Consider the following 18351-nt stretch of genomic DNA (forward strand, 5'->3'; position numbering starts at 1 on the left):
GATGGACTGTGCACTGTGACAGATGATGGCACCTCTGCATTAGATGGACTGTGTACTGTAACAGATGATGACAACTCTGTATTAGATGGACTGTGTACTATAACAGATGATGATACCTCTGCAGTAAATGGACTGTGTACTGTAACAGATGATGACATCTGTGCAGTAGATGGAATGTGTACTCTAACAGATGATGGCACCTCTACATTAGATGGACTATGTGCTGTAACAGATGATGACACCTCTGCATTAGATGGACTGTGTACTGTAACAGATGATGGCACCTCTGCATTAGATGGACTGTGTACTATAACAGATTATGACACCTCTGCATTAGATGGACTATGTGCTGTAACAGATTATGACACCTCTGCATTTGATGGACTTTGTACTGTAACAGATGATGACACCTGTGTATTGGATGGACTGTGTACTGTAACAGATGATGACACCTCTGAATTAGATGGACTGTGTACTGTAAGAGATGATGACACCTCTGAATTAGATGGACTGTGTACTGTAACAGATGATGACACCTCTGCATTGGATGGACTGTGTACTGTAACAGATGATGACACCTCTGTATTAGATGGACTGTGTACTGTAACAGATGATGACACCTCTGCATTGGATGGACTGTGTACTGTAGCAGATGATGACACCTCTGAAGCAACTGAACCACAAGTTGAAGACTCATAAGTATCAGTAGCACCACTTTTTGAACAATTAATACCTGATGAACAAGAAAAAGCTTGGTTTATAGATGGAGATTGTTGGGGTTGTTGGCAAAGTATGGACTGTAGTTGCATTTTGTACAAAGACCAAGACTATTTTGTATGATGAGTCACAATCTGGTCCCAAAAAACAATCAGAATGTCAAGCTGTTGTGTAATAATCAATCAACCATCACTCTGGCAGCCGGATACTGCATAAAGGTTTGACATTATGGTTGCTGTAATAGTACTGAAATTGATGAAAAATACATGGGAGGCCCCTGTAGTGAGTCTCTGATGACTGGCTGCAGAATTGGAATAAAACGTAACTCGGTATTATTGCTGTTGGGCTTGGGGATGAACGTGTTCAACCTTCCACTGCTGACAGGAAATAGAACCAGCAAGTTGTTTAGATGCAACAGTGCAAACCATGGAGAAGAGCGAGGTGAAATAATGGACTACATTGGCAAGATGAGCACATGATGACTTTGGTATTTGGGCCAAGGAGACACTATGCATTGGGCAAAGGAACATAGATGACACTGTGCAGTGATATGGTAATCAACATTATCGTTGACTGTGAAATATGCTAAATGAAATATGGGTCTATATCACTTCAACAAAACAGCTGAAGTTCGAACACAACATGTTCGAACTTCTAACCTCGAAGTGCAAAAACATTGAAGTCTTAGAACAGCAATTGTTTTCCCAGGGAAAAAAATTGCTGTTCCAAGAAACACACACACAACACAAGCACACCAAAAAAACAGCAATCCACACACATACACTTAAAATCCTACATCTAACCCTACACTAAACTGCACATACACTACTATCTATCCACTTACCTTAACCCAAATCCTAAGGTCCGTCACTATCGCACACTCACCTGACCCGCACCCTAACCCTAACTGACCTATCCCGCCCTAACCCTAAAGTCTGTCACTATCACACCCACCTCACCCGCACCCTAACCCTAACTCACCTAACCCACACCCTAACCCTAACGTCCGCATAATCGCACACTTACCTGAACCCGACCCATAACTTTCCACCACAGCACTGACTATAGTGAAGCCACAGAAATGGCCCACCAAATTTTTTCCACAGCTTCACGATAATCAGTTTTCGGACGTCACATTTCAAACATATGGTGTTTGAACTGCTGACGTTTCGACGAACTGATAGGAACCCTATTATGACACCTCTTGTGGCCCATGCTGGGACAAATTTGGTAAGCTGATTTCATCAGGCCATTACTTTCAGAGTAAAATGAACAATATTGCCAGACTAAGGCAGACACTTTTCAAATTTGTCACTGGCTGGGCCCAGGTAAAAGGTAAAGGAATAAGCCATACTTAAAGGACTACAGATGTCATGTTACATGTATGGTATCTCTAGTGAAATAAAATGCAATCAAGGATCTCATTTCTCAGGGCTGGAACTAAAAGACTGAGCAAAATAAATGGAGTACAATGTCTTTTACATGTCCCTTATTTTCCTCAGGCTTCAGGCCTAATTGAATGCATGAATGAGCTGCTGGAAAGTAAAATACAAAAACATACATACTCTTGTGACTTTTTACAGATGTGGAAAGTGTTAAGACAAACAATAGACTAAGTAAACAAACACAAGGAAAACAAGGATGTTGCTTATGAGCTATGCACTGAGCAATAATTATTCGGCAGATGCTGAGCAGACACAACTATGGTTTTACACAGTGGGGAAACACATAATAACTCATCCTGTTATTCTGGAGAAACTAGTTTGTTAGATAGTGCTATCAAAACAGATTGGACTCAAAAACAAGTAAAGATAGCAAAACTTGCTCAAACAAGAAAAAAAACAGAAAATTAAAAGAGGGCCATAATTGGATGAGCTTTGTTTAAATAAAGGTGTGCAAATATTATTGTAAGAGAAAACTTTTAGTACAAATGGCTGAGAGCTAAGGTTTGTATAAAAAACTATGCACACTGACATTAAATGCATTGTTATGTTTGCAGGACCTGGTGACATAATAATAGTATATTAGCTGAGAAAACTAAATGGCTTCTTTATTATTATTCTCTTTACAGTTCATTAATAAGGCCCTGAAGTTAGCATGGCTCCCATCCATACATTACCTTTAAAGACATTATAACAGTATAAATCCATAGTTATGTGGGAACACATTTCAAAGGCCAAGATTATCCAGGGCTATGTCTTTTTCTAGAAAACAACTGTCAAGCGGTGCTTACCTGTAAAGCAACACTGAACTGGACAAGAAGTAGAAACTGTGCACTAAATGTTGCATTGTAAAAAAAATCACATATTCCCAAAGCAGTGGTGTGGATCTGTTTGACCCCTGTAGCTCTTGTACACCTACAGCATTACCTGCGCCAAACTCAGATGGTACCAGTACAAAGTAACAAATGTTCTAATCAGGAGTGCAGTTGTGCATCTTCAAGCTAAAGTAACAAAAGTGCATTGTTATCCCCCCGCAAAAAAAAACCAAAAAAAAAAACACTTTTTCTGTCTCCCAGTTTACATATTAACTTTTGCTGTCAGATACACTTTTATACACTAACTATAGCATTCTGCGGCATGGAGTGTACAAGGAGCGTGTTACAGAGAATTTTGCATGTGTGTGTGTGTGTGTGTGTGTGTGTGTGTGTGTGTGTGTGTGTGTGTGTGTGTGTTTGTGTCTGTGTCTGTATGTTTGTGGTCCTTCACTGTGAATAACCAATTTAAACATTTCCTTACTTTTTCTATTTCAATCAACTTAGGTTGTTTTAGCTGATTGTTTTAGTGGAGATGATTCAAAGATGGACAGACATCTGACATTGCTGCAGTAGCCAGACATCTGTGGCCAGTTCTATAATCGGCAACTGGCAGATAAAGTATCTGGTCATCACTTAAAACAAACATACAGAATCCTCTCTAGTGGTGAAGTTCCTTTATTGCTGCTGTTTATAAGAAGCCACCCTAATTCTGCACTTTCTAACATTTCCTGGTGCTTTCGCAGTGAAAAAGAAGATTAGAACAGATGATCAGGAATGGCTTTAGATCTTTTGCAAATAATATCAAAATCAGCACAAGGAAAACAGACTCATCTCACACAGCAGCTCTGCATTGTGAGAGTGGCACATTGCTGGCAGATGTAGTTCAAAATAATGTATCAATTTGAAGATTGTATTGTCTCTTGTAACCTAGGTAAAATTCCTTCAAATAAAATCAATTGTTTGTTTGCTTACTGTGCACTGCTTCCTGGATGATGGACTTTACTTAGAGCAAAAATAAAACGAGTAAGTAATAAAAGAAAACTTAGGATCAACAGCTCTGCTCTATAATGTTTTTCTGGGGGGAGGGCTGTGAGACTTCTTAATATTATAACATACTGGGATGCTGAATAGTTAAGAGTATTTTATTTATGACGTTCTCAGGATTCAGTAGTAAGTTTGATGAAGTTGGGCAGAGAGAGATAGTTAAACAAAATGGGGATGATGCAGACATCATTTTATGGTCAAAAGCAGGAATAAGTAAGTCTCTAATTTGTAGAGAAGAGACTTATGCATATAATTGGCAAGAACTGGGTAGACTGTGGTCAGCTTCCCTGAGAATATAATTTGAAGGAAATAATGAGATGAAACATGTTAGAAGATGGTTGCAGAGTCATTCAAAGTTAATTTACTGGTCTCAGTTAATGGAGTTGGGTGTCTTCTTGATAGTGAGATTTGGTATCCTATATGATTTTTGTGGAGAGGACAGCCAAGTTTATTAAAATTTAAAGGAAGAACATAAACAGGTACTCATCTCAAGGATAAATATAGTGTAAGGGACATATCCCAATAGGTTAAATTACTATTTGAAACAAGGAAACTAGATAAGTCATCAAAGAAATTAATCACTAGAGTATATTCAAGAATGCATAACTTGAGAATACCCTTAAAAGAAGAAGGTATATTGCATGACTTGAGAATACCTTTAAAGGAAGAGGCTTTCTGAGAACTGGAACTCATATTGGTAAGGGACTGTTACAAAGGCAAAGGGTAGCACAGTGATTCACCCTCACAGCAAGATTTGATTCTTTGATTCTCAGCCAGGATGCCCTCTGTGTGGAGTCTGCATATCTTCCTTGTGTTCGGGTGGGTTTTCTCTGGGTGCTCTATTTTCCTTCCGCTTTGCAAAGACATTCATTAAGTGTATTGCACACTCTAAATTGGCCATAGGTGAGAATATATTTCCGTATGTGTGATATGGAAGAGCATCTATGTCAGGGCTAGCAATCTGGCAATGTGAACATTGGCTCTAGATCACAGTCAATGTTGAGGTGACACCCTGATCCCATGTGCAAAAATGGGAAAACGGGAGTTATGGATAAATGGACGAAGGCAATGAACTAGAAAACATACAGCCTCTGCTATTCCACTAATCTCAGAAAAAATTGCATTTTGCTTGGAAATAACTTCCTAAATATTTATGTACCCCAAGTGAGATCCTAAAGATGTTTGCAGTGATTTTGTCTCAGTGTTAGAGTGCATGGGACAGAGCAGGGGTACTTGGGTAACATATTTTCTGGGATTATCCTAGGCTATCAGAGTATAAAACACACATTCAATTATTAATTAATCATTAATGTCCTGGTAAATGCACCCTGTCTCATGTTAAGTATGTGACGGGACTATATGAATGCTAAGGTATGACAAAACATTAGAAAGTGCTAAGAAAATGATTACTAATGGATGGAAAAGAAAGATCCTCTACAGAGTTTATTTATCTATTTATTTGTTTGTCTGTTTACAACATTTGTTTGATGAAATATATAAATTGAGGAAAGGTTTTGAAGTGCAGATCATATGATGTGGAGGAAGAAAAAAGAGAAGTGCATGGCTATTCAGCAGCCATGGATACTAAAGACAGAAGAAACAGGTTGATTTCTGGGACTACAGAACAGTTGCTCTAAAATGAACACGGGGAGGTACACATTAATGAGTAGTGTTATAAGCATATTGTAAGAACTAGCAAAGCTCCTGTATTGCTCTGGAGTAGTACATCTGAAGTCTTCACATGATATACATAAGCTGAGTACAGAGTAACATGCTCAGTAAATATAGTGGGTTATTGAAGAAATTTCATATAGCTGAAGTATGTAGCAATGATTTTATAATATGGTATAATATCCTAAAGTGGACATGAGTTGTGCTTGTTTTTTTTTTTTTTTTTTTTTTTTTTCTTTTACACTGATTGGAGGATCTGATATATTGCTGAACATGTCTGAAAAGCTCCACTATATTTTATTAAGAAACAGAAGGATTTGGAAATGTAATATTTTTGTTTCTCTGTGTTTTGCAAACAAATATGGAGTATTTTTTTTGCCAAAAACATATCCAAAGATGATGGCAAATAGATGCCTACCAATGCTTTGGTTCACAATCCGTAGCTATTTTATTACCTGTAATCTTTAAGTTTTGTATCTTTTCTCTATATTTTCTTCTTCAACATTATTTCTGCAAGGGGCTTTTTTGCTCAGTGTCTTTGAAAAGCAGACTGTTGCTATTAGAAATAATATTACTAAGAATGCTACTGTTCTGTTTATTTTAATCAATCTCAAAGGTTCTAGAAAAGTGAGTGAAAAAAAAAAGCCTGGTTATTAGTGTGAAGCATCATTCTGAGTTACTGCATAATTCCATCTGGTGTGTGTTTGGCAACTCTAGAACTTCAAAATCTTCACAGATTAGAATTTCTCAAGTATATCCTCCAGAGACTCAAATTTCTATTTTTCAACTGTTGTGAAGACCTAATCCTATTTGTACTATATACAATCCAAATGAACACAGCTCAAAAACGACCAAATCAAGGAAAACAGATGCCACACCAGGTTGTCCTTCTCTCCCAAATTTATTGTGGGCGTTTTCGTTCACCAATTAGGAAAGAACTTCCTCAGACATCTACTCATTCATTGACAGTTTAAATAGGCAAGATAATTAGCGATCATAAGAATTTAAGATTTTAAAGAGACCTGCCATGCATTAAAATGCTTAAAAATGACTACGTAGTCGATGCATCATACTTATACAAATTCAGCAGCACTTAACCAAGCAAAATATATTTCGAAAAATAATAAAAAATATATATAACTATATCATTTACACGCTTTATGTTTTTACAATACCTTATAATATTTACTACACTCAATCATATTTCCATATATTAAAAATCCCACATATAAAAAAAAAATATTCTATAGATAAATATATGCATATAAATGTACATGTATATGTACACAGCCATCAAAAAATAATAAGAAATATATATAAATGTGTCCATCCGAAAAATAGAGATAGATAACCTTGTTTAGTTATGTGATACTGATGCTCATAAATTCTCTGTTTAAACTGCCGCTCAGTCTTCTCTATGTAGAAGCCTTCGCAGTTCTGGCACCTGGCAAGGTAAATGACTCCTGCTGTCTCACAATTAAACTTTCCTGTTATAGTATATGTTACGCCTTGTAGTTGGAATTCCTTCTTTACATCAATAAATCTACAATAATGGCAGCACCCACACTTATTCATCCCTTTATAAATTAAGTTAAGTGGGGGTTGGTTTTCAAACATATTTTTAAGGTTGGAGCCTCTTTTAAATGTAATACAAGGCCTATTTCCCAAAACATAGTGGATAGCATTGTCTTCAGTGATAAGTACCCAATTTTGTACAATAATATCCCTCAGCTCATTAGCATCTTTGGAAAAAGTGGTTAAAAAACTAATGGTATAGCAACCAGTGTTATCTGAATGTAATATTTACATATGAGCCTTGTATAGACAGATCAGAAAATTGTTTTGGACCCTCACTTTTCCAAAGAATAGGTTTAAAATATCCAGAATACCTTTTGCAACTTACTTCTGTAATTAACTGATCAATCAATTCATCCAGATAACTCTTCCTCCTAAACTTATCCTTGAATCCTAAGCATTCGTCTAAGAAGTCTTTGTCCAAGGAAACCATCTTAGCGGCTCTAACAAGTTGGCCATTTATTACAGCTCTTTTCTAATTGAAAGGATGAGTACTTTGAAAATGCAGGAAGCTGTTAGAATAAGTAGACTTCCTATAAATGTTTCCAAATATCTATTATTACTGTAATCTTTGCTTAGGTGAACATCCAGGAAGTTGATTGTGTCTGTTTCATACTGAAAGGTAAATTGCAAAAAATTGGTTAATTTTGTAATATTATTAACAAATTTAACAGCTGAACTATGGTCAGCTTTCCATATAGAAAACACATCAACTTGGTAACGTGTGTACCAAGAAGTATGTTGGATAAAGTCTGCATTTTGAAACAAAAGTGTTCATTCCCAGTATGCCATTACACAATTAGCAAAGGCTCCCCCACAAGGTGGACCCATAGTGACTCCTGTTTTTTGGAGAAAATGTTCATTGTTAAACAGAAAAAAATATTGGACAAAACTATATCAAAAAGGGTTTCAATCAAATTAACTTCTTGGTTGTCAACACTCTTCATATACAGAAATTCACAAACCCATTCTATACCCAATTTCTTGGGAATAACTGTATATAAATATTTTATGTCGACAGTTAAAAAAATTATAGTCTGCATTGAACTCTAAAGTGTTAAGCTCTTCTAAAAAGCTCCAGGAGTCTCAACAGATTTGTTGTTCCGTGGCCAATAATGACTTAATTTTGTAATCCACTAATTTCGCACATGCGTACATAATGGATGTATGCCCATTCACTATGGGGCGGAATGGGGGGTTGTTAAGGTCTTTATGAACTTTAGGTGTACCAAAAATGACAGGTGTCACTGGTGCAGGCATAATTAAATAATGGTATTCATCCAAACTATACTAGCTTCAATGAAAAGATCATTTAAGGTTGTCTTAATCCTTTGATCGAGCATAAATTTCACTTTCTAAAATTAGGTACATCCTTTTGAGATAATAAGATTTGTTCATGAAAACCAACCCACCCCCCTTATCTGGTTTCATAACACTTACTTTATAAGCTTTGATTAAATTAAGAAAATCTATTTTTTTCCTGGTCATATTATTTTTACTATGCCCTCTATTGGGTGCATTCAACAATGCTCTGACATCCATTTTGCATATTTTTTCAAAAACGGCTAATGTTGCATTTAAAGGTGGATTAAACACACTGGCAACTCTTATATCATTCACAACATGTGACTGACTACCAAATAAAACAGTTAAATTCAATTTACAAATAAATAGTTTTAAATCTACCAATATTTTAGGTAGATTGGCTCTTGTAGATGGTGCAAAATTGAGGCCTGTAGCTATCATTTCCACTATATCTTGTGAAACAACCAGGGAAGAAAAGTTATAAATGTCAAAATCCCCTTCTTAGTTGCTCAAGATTACTGGCCTTTTAACAGGCTCCAAAGGTGACTCCAAATCCATAACAGTCTGAACTATCTCCTGCGATGATTCTGCCTCCTCCATTGCTGTTTCTAATTCACTCCTTGCTGTGCACGAGGCTGCCTCTTTGTTTGGCCACCTTAAAAAACCCATGGGTGCTGCACATTATTATTAGATACCACAAGTCGACTATTAGTGCTGGTCTGTTGTTCATTAGTTCTTATGCGTTCACGACACCGAACAGGAGGGTCAACACGTTCATCCCCGCCCTCGAGGAAATCCTCAGCGATCATTACGAGTTGGACTGTGATTCACAGATACCATAGTAACACTTGTACTGTTAACTTGATTGGCCTGTGAGTTCGGAGGCTCAGGATACACCCACCCCTTAGAGTAATCCTGCTTGTCTATATTGAGTTGTTTCTTTTTTATTTCCATGGCCCTAGAGATGTTATTGTCTATGCTGGTAAAGATTCTACCATAGTCATATTTATAACAATTGAAATCGGGGTGTGCTTTAATATCCCTTTCCAGTTCCTCTAGATCAACTTTTAAATTGCCCATTTGTAAGTTGTAGTGCTTAATTAACAGTTCAAGGAATTCAAGACCTTGCTTATCAAATAGATATAACAAGTCCTGATGAAAACATGAATTCTTGATTAACCCTGTGTGGTAGTGCCATTGGTGCAGTCCTTTAGGAACAATTTTCATGCGAATGCATTCCTGAAAGTAAAGGATCTCGAATTGTAGCTTTTTAATTTGAGCATTTTCTGATCAAATGTTTTAAGGTATAAAACAATGCTCTCATGTCCATCATTGTTAGCATTATTAAAAGTAGTTGTTACTGATTCGGAGGTGTTAAAGGAGATAGCTTGATTCAAAAATTCAGTAACAACAGGAATGGTAGAATTCACAGGTAGCTGATGGCTGAGACTAGCTGTTTTATGGGAACTAGACCTATCAGTTATAGCAATTCCCTCATTGCAAGTATTATTGAGTGATGCCGGAGAAATTGAAGCGTAGGTAATACTGGTATTCGGCATATTTAAACAGTTATGGGAAGAAGCTGACCCACCTGAGGGATTACTTCAACTGTCCAAACTAGAAACCCTCTTAGACAAAAAGTCCACACCAATGCCCTGGCAAGACATGTTGAAGAACACTCTTCACTTAGTTTTAAATATGCTATTATCGAGCAAGTCCAAAAAAATATCAGAGGTGGCCCATGGGAGACAGTACTGGAAGAGCATGAGTTGCTATGGCAACTAAAAACCAATGCACATGTTTTCTCAGGGTTAAATGAATATTGCTCAATTAAATGTGTATTAAAAATGAAAGCCCTAGAAAGATAGAATGTTAGTATTAATTGAGGTTATCTATCTCTATTTTTCGGATGGACACATTTATATATATTTCTTATTATTTTTTGATGGCTGTATGCATATACATGTACATTTATATGCATATATTTACCTACAGAAAATTTTTTTATATGTGGGATTTTTTATATATGGAAATATGTTTGAGTGTAGTAAATAATATAAGGTATTGAAAAAACATAAAACATGTGTAGATAATATATTTCTATATTTTTTTAATTTTTTGAAGTATATTTTGCTTGGTTAAGTGTTGCTGAATCTGCATAAGTATGATGCATCGACTACGTAGATATTTGTAAGCATTTTAATGCACGGCAGGTCTCTTTAAAATTTTAAATTCTAATGATTGTTAATTATCTTGCCTATTTAAACTGTTAATGAATGAGTAGAAGTTGTCTGAGGAAGTTCATTTCTACTTGGTGAACGAAAGCACTAACAATAAATTTGGGAGAGGAGGACAACCTGGTGTGGCATCTGTTTTCCTTTATTTGTCCTATATAGTTATATTTGGATATTTTTCCTTCCATCATTTCTGTATTACAGTTTTGTTCTGCTTTGGTCAGTATCTGGTCTATGTAGTTTGCAAGGATCTTTAACCATGTCCTTTATTCCAGTGTTTTCATAGACACTGAACATTGCTGGTCATGTATTTTACTTTTGTATGCACCAAGCATGTCTAGGTAATGTCTTCAGATAGGTTTGGAAGCATGAATGTTTTGACTGTGTTTGGTGGGGGTTTTCAGTCTGAAGATTCTCATTTGGCTTACTAGCCTATACCTTGGCTGTCTTTTATTATGGTTGTTGCATTGTTTGGTATTTAATTGTCCTAAAGTTTGTTTGGATTTTGTTCTTGAATTCATTAATAGCATTCAATATTGTAGCTATATTTGTCATTGCAACTTTAGTCACTATATTCCAGCTTTTATTTAGATCACTTGCAAGTCAAATTTGTATTTCATATTTCTAATCTTTTTTATTGTATACTATTGTTTTATTTATACATTTTTATGTTTATCTTTTTGTGAAAGAGATTAGGGCCTGAATTCCATGATAAATTGAATTGGAAGTTGCTCTTTTGATGAAAAACTTTGGCTTAAACTGACAATTTTCTGTGAAATTATGAAAGAAGCAGCATTACAGATACAACTGTAGCAAGACTGAATATCACATCATGAATATGGGAGTATGAGTAACATAACTAACAGATGATATAGTACTAGTACTGACAAATGAATTGTTATTTTTACAGTTAAGGATATTGGTTTTTAATGCAAGCTACATGTCTACATAGCTTAATTTGATATCTTTCCAGATTCTTTCTTGTGTAATATAAATGATTATGACTGGGTCTTCAACAGTAGTGAGAATAGGAAGGAACCTCAAACAGCCAGTTGGAAAACTATAAAGACCGCTTTATTCCACAAACTACAGCAGTAAAGCACTTTCATCTTCACCTTAAATACTTCATCAGAACTGCCATTATAACAGAAACAACATTTAAATATAAAATCCAAATACATCTTGTGCCATGAACAACCAATAACACCCTTGGTCAGATAAACGACTGATTGATAAATTACAAACATAATAGAAATGTTCTCAACATCCTAAAGAACCAACATCAGAAAAAAATTTGTTATTCTAAAAATGTAAAAACTTAAAATGATGCAAATATATACGTATACAAAATACCTATTTGTGAATAGTAATGAGCATATTTTGTGTTCGAGACATAAATGTCAAGAAATTCATCTCACTAGTTAATCAAAAATAAGATTAAAAGTAACACAGTTGCTGTGTTGGCTTTGAAAGTCAGTAAAGCAATGGGGAAGTGGTTGATATCCATATGTATTTCTTAGTCGAAGGGAGGCAGTTTAATTCAAAATACTTGCACAATCGGGAGTGGAAACAAAGCAGATTCATGTCCTTCTGCAGTTTACTGTGCAGCTCCTTCAGCTTTAAATGCTAGATTTACTGCATTAACAGCACCTAGGGGGGTGCTTAACAATTGTTAAGCACCCTTCTAAGCATTGTTAACAACGGGTCTCATGTTACAGTAGTACTGAACCAGCATTGATTCTAACTCATAATGGAGCATAATCATGGTGTCAAAATAAAAATAAAAATGGACAACTCAGTATGTAGCTTCTCACAGTTTATTAAACAACTTTAAACAACTAAGAACTTCCATCCGAATATCATAGACTTCATTAGAGATGTTCACACCATAAATCACTACCATTTTATATTTTCTTACACCAATCAGAAATTAATCAATGTAATACAATGCAATGCAATGTTAAAATCACTACTGCTACTAAAATGACTGCTCTATTTAAAAGTGTAACACAAAAAACTTATTGCATATAAAATAATCAAACAAAATAAAAATATTCAGAGCTTATTAGCTTTCAATTTTAACACACTAGAAATAGAGATATCATTCAGCCCAGGTAAAATTATTTCATTGAGTCTCAATTGCCAGACTAATTCTTTAAATACTAAAATATCATCAGCATCACCACTTCTGTCTGAGGTGACCACTTTATCAATAATAAAAAATGTGTTTTTTTATATCCATCAGCTAGAATACTGTGTCTACACAGCGCATTAGTGGATCTGTTGTTTTTAATATCATAAATGTGCTCTCTTATCATGTCTTTCAGTTTCCTGTTGGTCTTATGAACATGAAATGTGTTGCATGCTGTACAGGTTCATAGCTTCATAGGTAGGTACTAGGTTATCTGCTCAAAGGCATTTATAAGCCTAGCCAGAATGTGTTGGCTTCACCACCCCCTTAGATTAGCTCCTTGTGCCTCTGTCCAGCAGAGCCATTGAAGTGATCCCTGGGGTAAACTTTCTGTTTCCCATCCACTCATCAAGGTTTCTCTTGAAAAGGGTTAGCAAAGAGCTCTGCCTAATGTAGATTGGAATCTTGTTCCAGAGCATGGGAAGTCTCTGGGACAGGAATCTATCCCGCCAGCATGTCCTATTTATTGTTGTTGTGAGGTTTAGATCCCTGGAGCATGTAGCTTGAGGGGATATGGTTTTCTTTAGGTGGAGCATGTCCATCAATTCTGGGTTGGACATGGCCTTGTATGTCAGGCAGAGATCACCTCTGAGTAGGCAGTATGCAACTGAGTACAGCTGGAGATTCTTCAGTTGAGCTGCGTAGGGCATCTGTTTGAGGCCAGTGATCCTCTTGGTGAAGAACTTCTGTGGTCTTTCCAGGTGTTGCAGGTGTCTTGTAAGGTACATCCCAAGTGGGGCATTGTACTCTATGATGGGTCTGATGAGCGATGCGTAGAGGGACACAATTACATCTTTTGATCTGGATGCGAACCCTTTTGTGTTTAGGTGGGCTACATAGAAGGATTTTCTAGCCACTTTGGCAATGTGATTATCAAAGGAGAGGTTACTATCTACTTGGGTCCCCAGATCCCTTATTACATCTTCCATATTTAGGGGGGCTACCACCTATGTGGTAGTTTGTGGGTACTTTGTTTTTTCCAAAGGGGATGACTATGCACTTTTTGGCATTTAGCTTGAGGCCGTGGTTTTGACACCAGGTATTATAGCCCCTAGTTTGCAGTCGTCTGTGAACTTGGTCAGCCATAGTCCTCCTGTGCTTGCCTGTACCTCTGAGAAGTATATGCCGAACAGCAGGGGTCCTAGGACTGAGCCCTGGGGAATGCCACTTGTAACCGGTTTAGAGTCAGACCTAGCTCCTGAAACTCTTACCATGCGGGTTCTGCCCGTGAGCCAGTTGGCAACCCACCTCATGACATAGGGGTTTATGTTCAGGCTGGTGAGCTTGTCTATAATACCTGAATGGGGAATGGTGTTGAAGGCCTTTGCAAGGTCTAGGTAGGCTGTGTGGACCAGCTTTCCCTCGTCTATAGCCTTGGTAACTGTCTCAAAGAAGTCCACCAGGTTTAGGAGGCATGATCGGCCCTTAACAAAGCTGAACTGGGTAGGGTCCAGTGTTTGGAGATTTCCAATGTCTCTGTTAATGAGATCCATGATGATGCACTCCATAGCTTTGCAGACCAAGCTAGTTAGGCTTATAGGGCGATAGTTCCCAGGGTCTGTTGTGGCTGCACCTTTGTGGAGTGGAATAACCATTGCTGTGCACCACTCTGTGGGCACATAGCCTGTGGAGAGGCTGAGTTTAAACAGTGTGTTTAGGTGAGGGGTTAGTTCATCTTTGAGCTCGTGTACGACGCAGCCTGCGACACCGTCCGGTCCCATTGATGCTGTGTTTTTGGCTTTGGAGAGGGCTGTTTTAACCTGAGTGTCTGTGATTTCAGGGGCAATACATTCTTCTGGTATAGTTATGGGCCCTTTTGGGGGTGAGGGGGGGAGTGAAGTTTGCACTGAACCTGTCTGCCAGGATGTTGGCTATATCGGTCGGTTCAGTGTATTTTGTGCCATTCTGCACTAACTCCGAGCAGATCTGAGAATTGCCACTTAGATTCTTGACATAGCTAAAAAATGCCTTGTGGTTATCTTTGGAGTCCATGGCAATTTTTATTTCGAAGCTAGCCTTGGATGATTTTATGAGGGAACATAGTTTCTTGCTGATACTGATCAGGGATGTCTTCCCTTCTTGGAATTTTACTCTTTTCTGTACTAGTTTCCTCCTTCTGTTGTATAGCTTGTTTATAGCAGGGGTCCACTAGATTGGTTTCCTTTTCTTGGAGGGGTGAGTCTTGGTTTTGTTTGGGATAGAGTGCATTAGTAAAGGATTTTGCAGCTTGGACAGCGTTATCCTTTAGCATGGGGGCAGTGTTTAGTATGGAACTGGTGGCAAGATATACTACTCTCATACTATTACAGTTACAGGTACCTGGACAGACAATGGTTCAGTCAAATCCCTCAACCACAATATATGACCCTTCATGTATAAACCTACAGTATCTACACCAACTACATTTAGACATGTGGCATAATGCATTTGCATATAATTTGTTGCCTACATTTAACTCTAACAATTTTTTAATATATTTCCCTTTACTAAATACTGTCTTATGTTGATCACCAATAATTTGTCTAATTTCCATACTAAACACTGTGTTCCAGTTTCGTTAATTACTTTAATATATTTGTGGACATCACTACTGTAGGGAATTATCATTAAAGAGCAATCAAGGTTGGTCACAATGTTACTATTGACAATACAAACTTCCTGTGAACTTGGGATACCATGACCTACCTTAATCTTAAGTATAGGTGCAAATTTATCATTTTGTCTCTTTAAAATCACACGTTTAACATCATACACTAAAGATGCTGGTTAACCCCTATTCAAAAATAAATTACACAGGTAATCAAGCTGATCTTTAAAAACATTGTCTATCATAAAGGCTAAACCATCTGACCTTCACTATGCCTTTCTTTTGATGCAAGGGATGGCAATTTGTGACATGTAAATAGGGGTTGGAAAAAGTTTTATTATGGCAAATAATAAAGGTGTACCCTTTCACAGCTTTATCCATAGATATCGTAATATCTAAGTAGCTGATTTTTGTTGAATCAGCATTATATGAAATCTTTAAAACGGTCCTTGACTCATTCAATTGTACAAAAAATGTTCAACAGAACCCTTCCATAAAATTAAAATATTGTCCAGGAATCTGTAATAGACATGTAGTAAGGGGGCAAAGTCAGAAGTAAAAACAAATAATTCCTCCCATTTAGTGAGAACAGCATTTGCATACAATGGGGCATAAGCCACCCCTATTGCCACTCCAAGAGTTTGGTGGAAATGTTCTACTTCAAAATAGATATAACTATTGGCTAACACTAGTGTGAGCAATGTAATGAAAACATGTATATCTGTGGTAGGAAATTCAATGGCCTGACAGCAAAGTAGGACCATAAACCATTCAATACCTGTGGTGTGAGGTATCACAGTAAACAAATTAACTCCATCCACTGTAATAAATAAAACATCCTCTTCATATACAGTTGCATTTAAACAGTCCAATAAATCCCATGAATCTTTTAAAATGTGCACTTTTGTGATAAACAGCCCTTAACATCTTACAGTTAGAGGCTAAATGAATTATTAAACTTAGGGGAGACTATGGACATGGATTTAACAACAAAGTTCCCATACAACCTATGTTAAAAGCCAGACCTTTGTTGAAATAATTTGTATATGTGTGATATTATAATATGATAAAAATTATTTTAAACTTAGTATTTTTAACACTTTTATTTAAAATAAGTGTGACACCTTTAAGGTGATAAGTCATGTGATCTGCCAAAACAAGTTGTTTTTAGTATTTAAGGACTGTTATCTTAGATTTATATCACATCTGATGAAGAAGGCTACTGCAAAAGCACTTATGAGACCATTTTCAATAAACAGAGTGTATATTGGAACCTTTGGCTATCATCGAGTCCTCTTATGCTTTTGTCATACTTCGTTTGTTCTTTTGGGGACTTGAATTCTGGCAACTGCTTGTGGTTATTTGTTTGACTGTTTACACAATATTTTATACCAACAAGGCTAGAGATATGGCTGAAGGACCTTGTGTTTTAATTGAACTGAATTATGTACCAAAAAGTTTCTCCACAAAGAATGGACATGATAAATTAATGCTGCATTTACAAAACTCAGGTAACCCTCTTATTGACTCTACAGTAACCTCTGGTACTAATGAACATTCTGCAATCGATATTGTCTCTAAGGTCTAAAGTTCGTTCACTTGAGAATGAATTGTTTAAGTTTAAAAGACACCAACTACAACACTTCCATTTGGAAATTTGTATTAAAGAGGAAATAGTACCTAGAGGGTTGAGAATCTTAAAAATGCCTACACAGGGCAGCCACTATTCTTAACTGTTAATAGAGTGGCAAAGGGTTAACCTAGCACTACTGACAGTATAATGCAACAATACAATGAATTAAAACAGCAATTTTTGACCGAGGTCTTGAATAAATATATCTGTGACCTTGCAGATGCAGTCTCCTTATTCAAAAGGAAACAGATTAAAACAAAACTAAGGAAATTAACAAGGGACCAGACTGATTTTCTTAAAGGAAACATTTTTACATGGCCGAGAGTAACCTCGTATAGTAATTTCAACATGGGGGTGAATGAACAACAAGTTGCCGTGGCAACGGTCAGTCAAGCTGCTGATACCACCCCCTTTTATAACAGTTTACATCTTAACAGAGTGAATGATGTTCCAGTAGAGGTGGAGCCTGTTAGAGACCTAGGAGTGAGAAGGAAAGTGATTACCATGCAGGCACAGGTACATAGTTCATGTAAAACAACAGAAAATATAACTAGTACCTCCAAAGATGATACAATTCACTCTACAACTTTTTTACAGAAGGAATTGAGCTTTCCACTCCATACCAAAGATCAGCAATTTCGGGGGAACAGCCATTATCCTAAAAACTGCTCATGAGTGAAAAGGAAGTCAGAAGGAGACTTAGCAGGGACACTGAGCATAAAGAAAATCATTAAAATAGGGGAAGTACCTTAATTTGGAATTTATCATTGCATAATTTAACATCAGCTGAGCACAGTGTATTGTCAAAAAGACTGTCGTCCATTCCTTCACTGAACTCTGACTTTACGGAGGTAATTTTTGGACTTAAGACTTTCACTAGAAATTTGATATTAAAGCTTAATTTTAAAGATGTGTCTGTTAGTTGTAATGAAAGTACGCAATTCAGATGACCAAGTAATTTTGTACCCAATTTTCACCCATTAATTACAGCATTTGAAAATTAGGTGTAGATGAACTGTACAAATTCAATGATGCAAGGAATGTGAGTTTTAAACAAAAGAATTTAACTAAAGAAGAGTTTTCAGCATTAAAAGCATTGCAAAGTAATTTCGATATTATAATAAGACTGGCTGATAA

Source organism: Protopterus annectens, chromosome 12.part0 (assembly GCF_019279795.1).
Source record: "Protopterus annectens isolate FY-2018-M chromosome 12.part0, PAN1.0, whole genome shotgun sequence".
NCBI classification, from domain to species: domain Eukaryota; kingdom Metazoa; phylum Chordata; order Ceratodontiformes; family Protopteridae; genus Protopterus; species Protopterus annectens.